Source organism: Anoplopoma fimbria, chromosome 10 (genome assembly GCF_027596085.1).
Source record: "Anoplopoma fimbria isolate UVic2021 breed Golden Eagle Sablefish chromosome 10, Afim_UVic_2022, whole genome shotgun sequence".
Taxonomy (NCBI): domain Eukaryota; kingdom Metazoa; phylum Chordata; class Actinopteri; order Perciformes; family Anoplopomatidae; genus Anoplopoma; species Anoplopoma fimbria.
In genome coordinates, this window is record NC_072458.1 from 16,324,927 (window position 1) to 16,336,347 (window position 11,421).

Sequence of the window (11,421 nt, forward strand, 5' to 3'; positions counted from 1 at the left end):
GCGTGTCCAGCGCCGTTATCAGCCCTACGGAACAGACTTCTGAAGTCATGGTTTGCGGCTTTGAGGAGGGCGCTGGATGCAAAACGGAGGACTTTCCTTTTCTAATAAATGCTTATTTTGTTCTCCACAACTATTGTGAATTTCACAAATAACTGATAAGGTACAAAAGCATGGATGTTCTCTACGCCAGGGACTTCAGCAACCAGCAGAGCGACAAGTGAGAGAACAGACAACGAAACCGAGGAAACGAGTGTGAGAGATGGGTGTTATGTATGGACCCATAATCTATTAAACTTCGTTTAGTAACTGTGCATTTTAAAGTAAATTGGATGTCTGTGTGGGAGTGAGACCTGCAGTGTTATAACTAAGTTTGAAAGCTAAAAGTTCTAAAACCTTTCACGAAATGTATGTGTGGTGGAAGTTGACCGATAAGGGAGACCAACAAAGAGAAATTTATCTTTGTATATTTATAAGCTTTTGTGCAAAAGGACCGAAACCAACAAAGTGACAGTCAGCGACTGCCGAGGAATCGGTCCTGAGTGCATCTTCACCAGGGTTTTTATATGCATAAGAACAAAGAGTCAATAGTTACATTCAATGAAGGGATAGTCATACTTAATATAGAACAAAGAGACATCACTTAGTAAAGAACAGGGAATTTCCCAAATGAAGGCACACTCTTGTCTCAGACACACAAGAAAAGGTTAATGTGCAGGCTAGGCTATATTTCAACCTTCCATCATTTAGCACGTCAGTGTGGTATACAGATCAGGCATTGTATTAAGAAAGACAGTTCATATATAAAATCAGGGGTTCAAGTATAGTTCAGCGGAAAGGGAGCCAGTCATCAGAGGTTCAAGTCTAGTTCAGCGGAAAGGGAGCCAGACATCAGAGGTTTGAGCATAGTTCAAACGGAAAGGGAGCCGGTCATGCTTTTGCGCAGGCCACAAAAACAGTATAACACAGAGAGTCACACTTAATACAAAGGTTATACATTAAATGATAATTTTTTCCCTCTACATTATGGAGTAAGATTTTAGAGGAAGCTCTTAAGTATCAAGCATGACTGTTTTTTTTAATTAAAGAGTAGTGTAAGACTCTGTTGTATTATCTGTAACCACGCAACCAATGTACTTCCTGTTTGCACCAGCACCCATGCTTAGTGTACGTGAATAGTCATGTGATATTCGTTTTCAGGTGAGAAAGTCTGGACGGAAATCATTTAAAAAACGGACGGACGTAGATCGTTTTCGTTTTAAAACCTCGTTTTTAAATTCAGTGGGTAAGTTTACCAAAGGTATATTTATTTCATCCAAAATACAACACACAATGCGGACCGTCGTGCGCTCCGCTTCGCTGCCCGGCTTCTCGGGCGCACTCGGTCCAACGTTCCCGGAACGCCACCACTCTGTTGGCTTCACGCTCTCGTCTCAGTCCTCGTTCCGCGTGTCTGACTGTTCCTTTTTCGAACTCCCGTCTGCTACTGCTTAAGTACATTCAGCATAATTAGCACCACATTACAGCTGTGTTGATTGAACTCACCACGGCACTGTTCCCATGAACCACTCCCACACCTCTCTCGCCTGCAGCTGAGCGCAGACCACGCCCACTGCCACACACCTCCACCGCCCGACTTAGGCCGGGGAGCCGTCCGGCCTAGCCTACTCCCCCCACCTGTGAGCAGGAAAGGAAGTCTGCCACAGCCATCTGCACCCCGGCCTATGGACCACTTTGAATTTAAAAGGCTGCAACGCCAGATACCACCGAGTGATCCGGGCGTTGGCATCCTTCATGCGGTGGAGCCACTGTAGAGGGGCATGGTCCGAATAGAGGGTGAATGGGCGTCACAGGAGGTAGTAACGCAGGGCATCGACCGCCCACCGGATCGCCAGGCCTTCCTTCTCCACTGTGCTGTAGCGAGACTCCCTCTCAGACAGCTTCCGGCTAATGTAAAGCACTGGGCGGTCGATCCCCTGCACCTCCTGGGACAAAACGGCCCCCAGCCCCCTATTCGAGGCATCAGTCTGCAGGATAAAAGGGAGAGAGAAGTTAGGTGTGTGGAGAAGAGGTTCCCCACAGAGGGCCTGTTTTACCCTCTCAAGCGCCAGCTGGCACTGCTCCGTCCACTGGACCGGATCTGAGGCACCCTTTCGAGTCAGGTCAGTCAGGGGGCTGGTTAGGTCGGCGAAGTTGGGGATGAACCGCCGGTAATACCCTGCCAGCCCCAAGAACCGCCTCACCTCTTTTTTGGTCTTGGGCCTCGGGCAGGCTGCAATCGCTGCTGTCTTGTCGACCTGGGGACGAACCTGCCCTCCACCCAAGTGGTACCCCAGATACCGTACCTCCCTCCGTCCAACCGCACACTTCTTCGGGTTGGCGGTGAGCCCAGCCTGTCTCATAGACTCAAGCACCGCGGACACCCGCTGCATGTGCTCCGCCCAGCTGTTGCTGTGGATGATCACATCATCCATGTAGGCGGCAGCATAAGCAGCGTGTGGACGCAGTACCCGGTCCATGAGACGTTGGAATGTGGCTGGGGCACCGAACAGCCCGAAAGGAAGTGTGACGAATTGGTACAATCCGTACGGAGTGGAGAAAGCCGTCTTTTCCCTGGACTCTGGAGGTAAGGGAATCTGCCAGTAGCCCTTGGTCAGATCCAGTGTCGTGAAAAAACGAGCCGTGCCGAGCCGGTCCAGGAGCTCGTCGACCCGGGGCATTGGATAGGCATCAAACCGTGACTCGTCATTCACCTTGCGGTAGTCCACACAGAACCGTATAGACCCATCCTTCTTGACAACCAGAACAATGGGGCTACACCAGGCACTATTGGACTCTTCTATTACCCCCATCTCCAGCATAGCTTCCAATTCTTTCTGAACTACCTTTCTTTTGTGTTCAGGCAACCGATAAGGCCGTGATCGTACTGTCACGCCTGGGCGAGTTTCAACATGGTGTTGTATGAGGTTGGTGCGTCCTGGCAGAGGGGAGAACACATCAGCAAAGCGCTGCTGCAACGCAGCCACAGTGAGATGGTCTTCACAACGGAGCGAGGCTGGATTGGTGGAATTTGGCACCTCAGGCCCCAACTCATCCCTCTCTTTCACGGTAGTCACCAGAGAAACAGGCTCTGCCTCTCTCCATGCTTTGAGGAGGTTGAGGTGGTAAATTTGTGTTGCCCCTCCCCTGTCAGAACGCACAACCTCATAGTCTACATCGCCCACTCGCTGTGTGACCACAAAGGGCCCTTGCCACTTAGCGAGCAGTTTGGAGCTGGAAGAGGGAAGTAATAGAAGTACTTTATCTCCCGGTGCAAATTGTCTCAGCCTAGCCCCTCTGTTGTACAGGTGTTGTTGATACTCCTGGGCCCTGAGCAAATTCTCCCGTGAACATTGCCCCAGTGTGTGGAGTTTTGCTCTCAGGTCCAGGACGTATTGAATCTCGTTTTTGCTTGGGCTCGGACCCTCCTCCCAGTTTTCCTTAACTAGGTCCAGAACCCCACGTGGTTTTCTGCCAAACAGCAGCTCAAAGGGAGAAAATCCTGTGGAGGCCTGGGGCACCTCCCGCACTGCAAACAACAGAGGGTCAAGCCACTTATCCCAATTTCCGACATCATCGTGTATGAACTTATGGATCATGGACTTCAAGGTTTTATTCAGGCGCTCAACAAGGCCATCGGTCTGTGGGTGATAAACGCTAGTCCGAATTGCCTTGACGCCCAATAAACCGTATAGTTCCCTTAATGTGCATGACATAAACGAGGTGCCCTGGTCGGTCAGAATCTCTTTCGGGATTCCAACTCGGGAGATGACCTGAAACAGTGCCTGCGCAACACTCTTTGCAGAGATAGTGCGCAGCGGCACCGCTTCAGGACATCGCGTTGCGTAGTCCACCAGAACTAACACAAAGCGATATCCTCGAGTGCTCCGGTGAAATGGCCCGATGAGGTCCATGCCAATGCGCTCAAATGGGACCTCAATTAGTGGCAATGGGCGCAATGGAGCTCTTGGGATGGCCGGTTGGTTTACCAGTTGGCATTCAGGGCAAGAGGCACACCAACGGCGCACAACTCCCCGAATCCCAGGCCAATAGAATCGGGCCATTATCCAGTCTAGTGTTTTGTCATACCCCATGTGCCCAGCCATTGGGTTATAATGAGCCGCCCGGAAAACCATTTCCCGACGGCTTTCCGGCACCAACAATTGGGTAATATCTTCACCAGTCTGAGTGTCACGACTCACTCTATACAGTCTATCCCTAATCAATGAAAAGTGTGGGTATGTCGGTGGTGTGTCAGGGTGTACCATGTGACCATCAATTTGTATCACTTGGTCGAAGGCAAAGTGTAGAGTATTGTCACGAGACTGCTCCAGTGGAAAATCTTCCATGGAGTGTATTTCGGGAACCTGCGGGGCCCCTTGTGAGGGCACCACCGGTTCCCCCTCCCCTTCAGCAGCGTCGGACAACCTCGCATCACCACTGAGCACAGCACACATCCCACATGTCCCTGCCGGTCGCGATCGCACACCCACACATTGCCCCACTAACGTATGGAACCCAGACCAATCCGTGCCTAAAATCAGTGGGTGTGCAAGGCGGGAGCTAACCGCAGCCCTAATTCTATGTGTCTTGCCCCTGTGTTTAATTTCAGCTGACACAACAGGATATCTGTGAACATCCCCATGCACACACCTTATCTCCACCCACTTTGCCTCTACCAACGCCCCGGGCCGAACCAAGTTCTGGTGGACCATGGACTGTGTACAGCCCGAGTCCACCATAGCCTGGTGTACACCCCCTTGAATCCTTACCGGAACGCTGTATGTCCCCCCTGGACCGGAGGAGGGTGCTGGCGGGCCGGCAACCCGGATCACCTGGCCGACCTCCATCAGTGGACATTCTCTGCGGAAGTGACCGGGCTGCCCACACCTCCAACACTCCTGCTCTGACGCCTGAGGGGCCCCCTGTGGGTTGGGAACAGCGCCTGGAGCCTGGCGATGGGAGGAAACAGAGGGAGGGTTATTGCGAGGTTGAAATGCATGAGCTTGTGGGGGGCGATGGAGGGAGGCTGAGGTGAGGAACTTCCTGCGAGGAGCAGGAGTCGGTCGGACAGGCGCTGATGTCCACCCCTCTGCTCCCTGTCCCCGGGGTGGACGGCGAGGTGATCCTCCACGAGGATAATGGCCGCCCCCAAGTCCCCAGGTCGGTGGCACCGCACCCATTCCGACGTCCCAGTCGGGAGGCCCTCCACAAACTGTTCGATCGTGATCCTCTCCAGCATCTTCTGCTCCCCATCAGACTCCCCTGGCTGTAGCCACCTGTTAGCTGCGTCCCTCAGCTTCTGGGCATACACGAAAGGACGGTCAGTGGGTGTCCATTTCGTGCCCCGGAACCGGTGACGGTGGTCCTCGGGGGAGAAACCCGTCCTATCAAGGACGGCTTTTTTTATGTCCTGGAAATTTCCCCGCGAGGACACTGGCAGGCCGAGCGCCGCAGTTTGGGCCTCCCCTGACAGCAAGGGGAGCAGGCGCACGGACCACGCCGCCGCCGGCCACCCGCACGCCGCCGCCGTCCCCCGAACATCTCTAGGAAGGTCTGTGGGTCGTCTTCCGCGGACATCTTGTGGAGCGCGATGCCCGTGAGCGGTGACGGAGGGGGTGGAGCCGCCGCCCCGACCGGGACAGCAGGCTCTCCAGGACCCAGGTCTGCATCTCCGCCTGGCTGTGGAGTGCCTCCATCTGCCGCCGGTTCACCTCTGCCTGTTGCTGGTGCATGGCCGCGATCTCCCCAGCATCTGGGCCAACGCCGCCACCGGCTGTGTCTGCTGCTCCGTCATCACCGTGTTGAGGTCCTTCTTCAGGCGCCAGTGTAGCCGACTCTCGACTACCGTAGGTTCTCCCCAACACAGATACGGCTTCAGTGGGTAAGTTTACCAAAGGTATATTTATTTCATCCAAAATACAACACACAATGCGGACCGTCGTGCGCCCGCTTCGCTGCCCGGCTTCTCGGGCGCACTCGGTCCAACGTTCCCGGAACGCCACCACTCTGTTGGCTTCACGCTCTCGTCTCAGTCCTCGTTCCGCGTGTCTGACTGTTCCTTTTTCCGAACTCCCGTCTGCTACTGCTTAAGTACATTCAGCATAATTAGCACCACATTACAGCTGTGTTGATTGAACTCACCACGGCACTGTTCCCATGAACCACTCCCACACCTCTCTCGCCTGCAGCTGAGCGCAGACCACGCCCACTGCCACAAACACCTGTAAACAAGTATTTGCTTAATGTCGCACAAACAAGCACCAAGGAATTTCCCCTTGGTGAATGTTTTGAAGGACATAACAGGACGGGCTATTTGAGGGCCCAGCCACTAGAAGCACTGTCGCAGACTCGGTCAATTAGGGTCTACTGGTCTTTATGGGAGCGGGTAAGAGCAGCATGATTCAGACTTTATTTTATCTGTTCAGGTTTGATGTGCTACACAGAGTGACAGTTGGTCCAATGTTTGCATTCCTGTGTGTGCGTCCAGAGAAATGTAAGTTATGATGAATTATTTGCCGGATATATTGTTATTATTGTTCTCTTTGTGATTCTGTTATTAAAGTGTCTATAAAGCGGTAGAAATATGTTATTTACCGGCGATTACAGCACTGAACGGTCCCGCTATGTTAATAATTATATGCCGGACCGTTTGTTATCATTTAGCCTTTATGTATATATTGCTGACAACAATGCATACAGTTTATTGAAAGCTTATTTAAATGTCCGGCGAATTCCTAGGTTATTTTATGCTCACTGTGAGTAGGATACTTTTACTTTTGTAATCTTGTTTGGTTGTTAAAGCTAAATTGTAAGTTATAGGATATATGCAGCTATTGAAGGCAATGGCATTTATTATAAGTGAACACATAAAGGAATGTTATGCTATTCTATAATCTCAGTTTAGCTAACATTAGTGTGATGCCCAGCAATGGGTTGTCACATGTGTGTTGATGTATTCTGTTTTCATGTGGAACCAACATGTTTTTACAGTGTACATACTTGTCTTCACTATGTATGTTGTGTACATTCCAACCTGTAGCCAGCAGGGGGCAGGGTGGCGCTTTACTTTGCTTTAAGCAGGCCTTTGCGACAGGGGAGTCATTTACGACCTTAACTGCGCGAAGCCATTGTTTTCCTCATTCTGCTGAGCGAGACTAAACGAACAGGAGTGATGTTGCCCTGTTTCATCTATTTGTCCTGTTTTACAGGTGGGTAAAATAAGTTTTCCAAATGAAATAAGTCTTGTTAAATAAACATATTGATTTAGTAGCTGAGTAACCAGGAAATAGATTCCTGTTAAGAGATATTAATGTGTGTGTAAGTGAGTAGCTTGATATATTCCGCCATACCGTGTTCATAAAGATGGCGCTGCGGTAAGCTTTGTTATGAATATCAACGTCACGTCCACTAAGAGTTTTATTTTTGGCTCCATGAAGCTGCTAAATAACTACATGAAGCACAAATCCTTTTAACAATTGCTCTATAAACATTGGTCTCCAATTTATATCGTATATTTTACGTATTTTACACGTTACTAACCGGAGAAAACAGGAATAAATGGTGATGCAGGCAGACGTGCGGCTTCTTCATTGAAAGTCTTCTCGGGCTATGAGAAGACGTTGCATGTGCACATACAACTCCAGAGTCGCAAGACTAAACCACAGTGCTGCACTGCCACCTACTGGGCATAGGTTGAAATACACTTTTGAGGAAGTTAGTATAATAGATCCTTCTATTTCATTGGTTATTTTTAACTAAGACAGTACATTTGAAAGCTCTTGAAATTTCCAAAATAACTATAATAATTTTAAAGTACATCACATCATATCAAATATTAATCAAATAAACAATGTGACCATACATTTTGTGTGCGTCACACAGGCATCATGGCCCTTAGCTACAAGCATGCACATAGGGGTTTATGCTCACCACGTTGAGCTTGGTTTATACTTGTCGTAGTAAAGCTGGCGCGAGGTGCGCAATCCAGAAAAAGACGTGATCACAACGCTTGATTGTGCACCTCTGAATTTTCCTAACTTGGGATTGTCACAAAGAGTTCACTTATAACAGCACTATTTACATGTCTAGGGATTTTACAAAGAAGGTCAATTCCTTTTTGAATGGCTTAGAAACAGTCTTAAAAATCTACATTTTAATTTATATTTTGCAGCCATATCAAATTGTTTACAGGATATTTAATCTTTGTTTCTTTATAATGCATGTAATACTTGCCTTCATTTTTTACAGGGCTTTTATAAAGGAACTAAAGTAGTCAATAAATATGAGTTTACAGTTAATAACAATCCCTCTTCGGCATTTTGGAGTTTAGTTTATGACTTTTTCCGGTTACACGTGTTGTCTTTTTGATTCCTCACACTTGTTCGTACGTCCTTTGGCGTTTCGGATAATATGCAACGAACAGCACATTGAGTATAAATTCCTCCGTACATGCTAGGAGCTTGTGCACCATCTGAAGAGGTTCAAGCTTTTACTTTTGCACTGTTAACAGTCACGCACCAATCACCAAGCCAAATTCCATGTATATGTAACGTACTTTGCAATAAAATCGTTTCTGATTCTGGTTTTTAATTTGCCCTATGCTGCCAAGCATGAGTACTAACAAATCTTTACCCTTTGCACTAGACTCTCTAACCACAGACCCAATCATTGGCAACTAACGAAAGTGTTCCAACTCACGCCATATACAGGGCTTCACCCTTGTCTTCAGAAACCAACCAGTTCTGCTGTGCTGAACCTGGCCATGATTACCTGTGTGGCAATACGTCTGTGGTAATTTGATTAAAGGATTTAGAGGCATCTAGTGGCGAAGTTGGAAAATACAACCAACTGAAAACCCCACACCGCTCCCTGTGTCGGGGAACTATGGTTGCTTCAGGTAACATAACAACCTTGAAGAGGACCTGCTCCCTATGTAGATATGAAGGGCTCATTTTAAGCTTACGTAAACACAAAGATTCTTAGTTTCTTACTTTCTTTGTTTGTATAATGAAATCATATTTATGATGATACGCCATTTCTGCCAATATACCTTTTAATCCTACACACTGTTCATATCATAATTCTTTCCTAGTATACTAATATGTTTCAGTGGTCGAGACAGGGTTATCAAACACATGTACAATTAATCAAATAACATTTATTCAATACACACACACATTCACTTAGCTGTTCTTGCACACACTGAGTTGCCTCTGAGTGCTTGTAGTCCGACAAAGATGGACTAGTATCCTTTACTTCATTCACAGCACCATAACATCACCTTCTAAAATGTCTCTGCCATGTTTTTCTAGTCAGTGATCTCGTACAGCCACCATGAAGCAGATGACAGACAGCTACTTGTCACAACATACTCATGTTTGAGTGGCTTCATGTTTGACGCTGAGAGGTGAACAGCCTGTTACCACATGGTTGTTTCCAGGTCACTGCTAATCCTCTCCAATCTTCTTTTCTCCTCATTAGCCATCTTACCCACTCCTTTCCCTGCTGCGCTCACAAGGAAGCCGATCTATGACCAATTCTGTAGAATTCTAATTTTACACACCGTAGTTTGAAACTAAAATTGGTACTGGAATTACTGCTGAATTCTAATCTCTAATGGTGTGGCATGACAGATAAAGGAATTTTGATCAACAGAGGAACTCGAAGCTGTATGGTTTGCAAAGTCTGCAGCAATAACGTTTTTTTTATGTGACGGAGACTGAGTAGATGAGATAACCTGGTGGGAAACAGCCTGTGGAGCCAAACATCAGAAGATTCTACAGCAAAATATCAAGACGGACATCAAGTAAGCAACAACATACCTGACAGCTACATACACAGATTACTCATTGAACTCTTGCAACTACCTCTTTCTATTTGAAGCATTTTTTCTGCTGCATTATGGCATTTATATATACAATATATATATATATAAATTCCTCATTGTAGCTATTTTTATAGTGAGCTAAAAAAATCAATCAAATACACTTTTTTACATGAAATCTTGTGAAGCCAGGTTTGTGCTCACTCAAAATTATTTTTTATTAAGGACCATTGTTGAGTCAGTGGGGTTGAAGATGTAATAGAGAACCAAACTGCAGGATTATCAGTAAATCATACAGGTGTTATTATGCATTATTGATGTATGCACAACCAGCGCTGGACCTTCATATACATGTGATGAAGTGCCCTCTAAGGTGCCCATCCAGTGGAGTAAAGGTGATGAAGTGCCCTACAAGGTGCCCATCCAGTGGAGAACCATGATTGAGTGCCCTCTAGGGTGCCCTTCCACTGGAGAAAACGTTCCTTAAGTGCCCTACAAGGTGCCAATGCAGTGTAGAAAACCTGATGAAGTGCAGTTCAGGGTGCCCTTCAACTGGACAAACCGTAAAGTGTCCTCTGGGGTGTTAAAATGTAGAAAACGTGATAAAGTGCCTTCCAGGATGCCCTTTCTGTTGATAAAACATGATGCAGTACCGTATAAGCTGCCCCACATCAGTGTCTGTCTACTCTGTAGTTCTTAGTCATTTTGACAGGCAGGGTTATAACAAATATTGATAAAAGCAGTATATTTCATAAGATTAAAACATGATTTTTTGGAAATTATTACATCTATCTCTTTACAATACATTTTGAGTTTTGAGTAGTAAAAGAGTAGCTTTCCTATATTTTTGTGTTTGTGTTTTTTTAAATAATTAATTTACAGAAAGCTTATAGATTATGCATTTATAAAGGCATGGAAAGAAACTATTAACAGAGACATGACATCAAATGTGTGGCCACTTGTCATGTCAACACACACAAAGCAGACAAATGGTTTTTTTCTGTATATTTGTTTCACAAACCACTTCTAATGGCTGTATTCATTTTGCTCTTAAAGGGACAGTGTGTCATTTTTAGAAGCATTTATTGGTTTGTGGCAGGTTGAAACCTAAGCCCCTTTCTTGTGTGTCAGAGAACTATGGGGGCCTACAGGTATGTATAGGTATCTTTAGGATTTTAGTACAAATAGGGGCTACTCTCATCAATACTCAGTTCTTCTATATGACACAACAATTATGTTTACTACAGCAAAGTCACTATATAAAATCATTATTATCTTACTGGAGACAAATTTAAAATGTCAATAAAATAAACATTTCTGGGTGAAGTTTAAAAATAATGAAGAACACAGAAATTGGTCAGTATCAATCGTTCCTCCTTTCCTCTGTCCACCAGGCTGCTTGGTCTCAGCCATCAGAGAAGTTTACAAATAAAAAGCATTTGGCCATTTTTGCGTGCTGTTGTTGTGTAATCATAGTGCCAGTGGCAGGTTTAATTAGGTTTCCGTTTCGTTTACATCTTCACAGATGTATTGATAAAGTATTGTTTTTTTACTAGCAA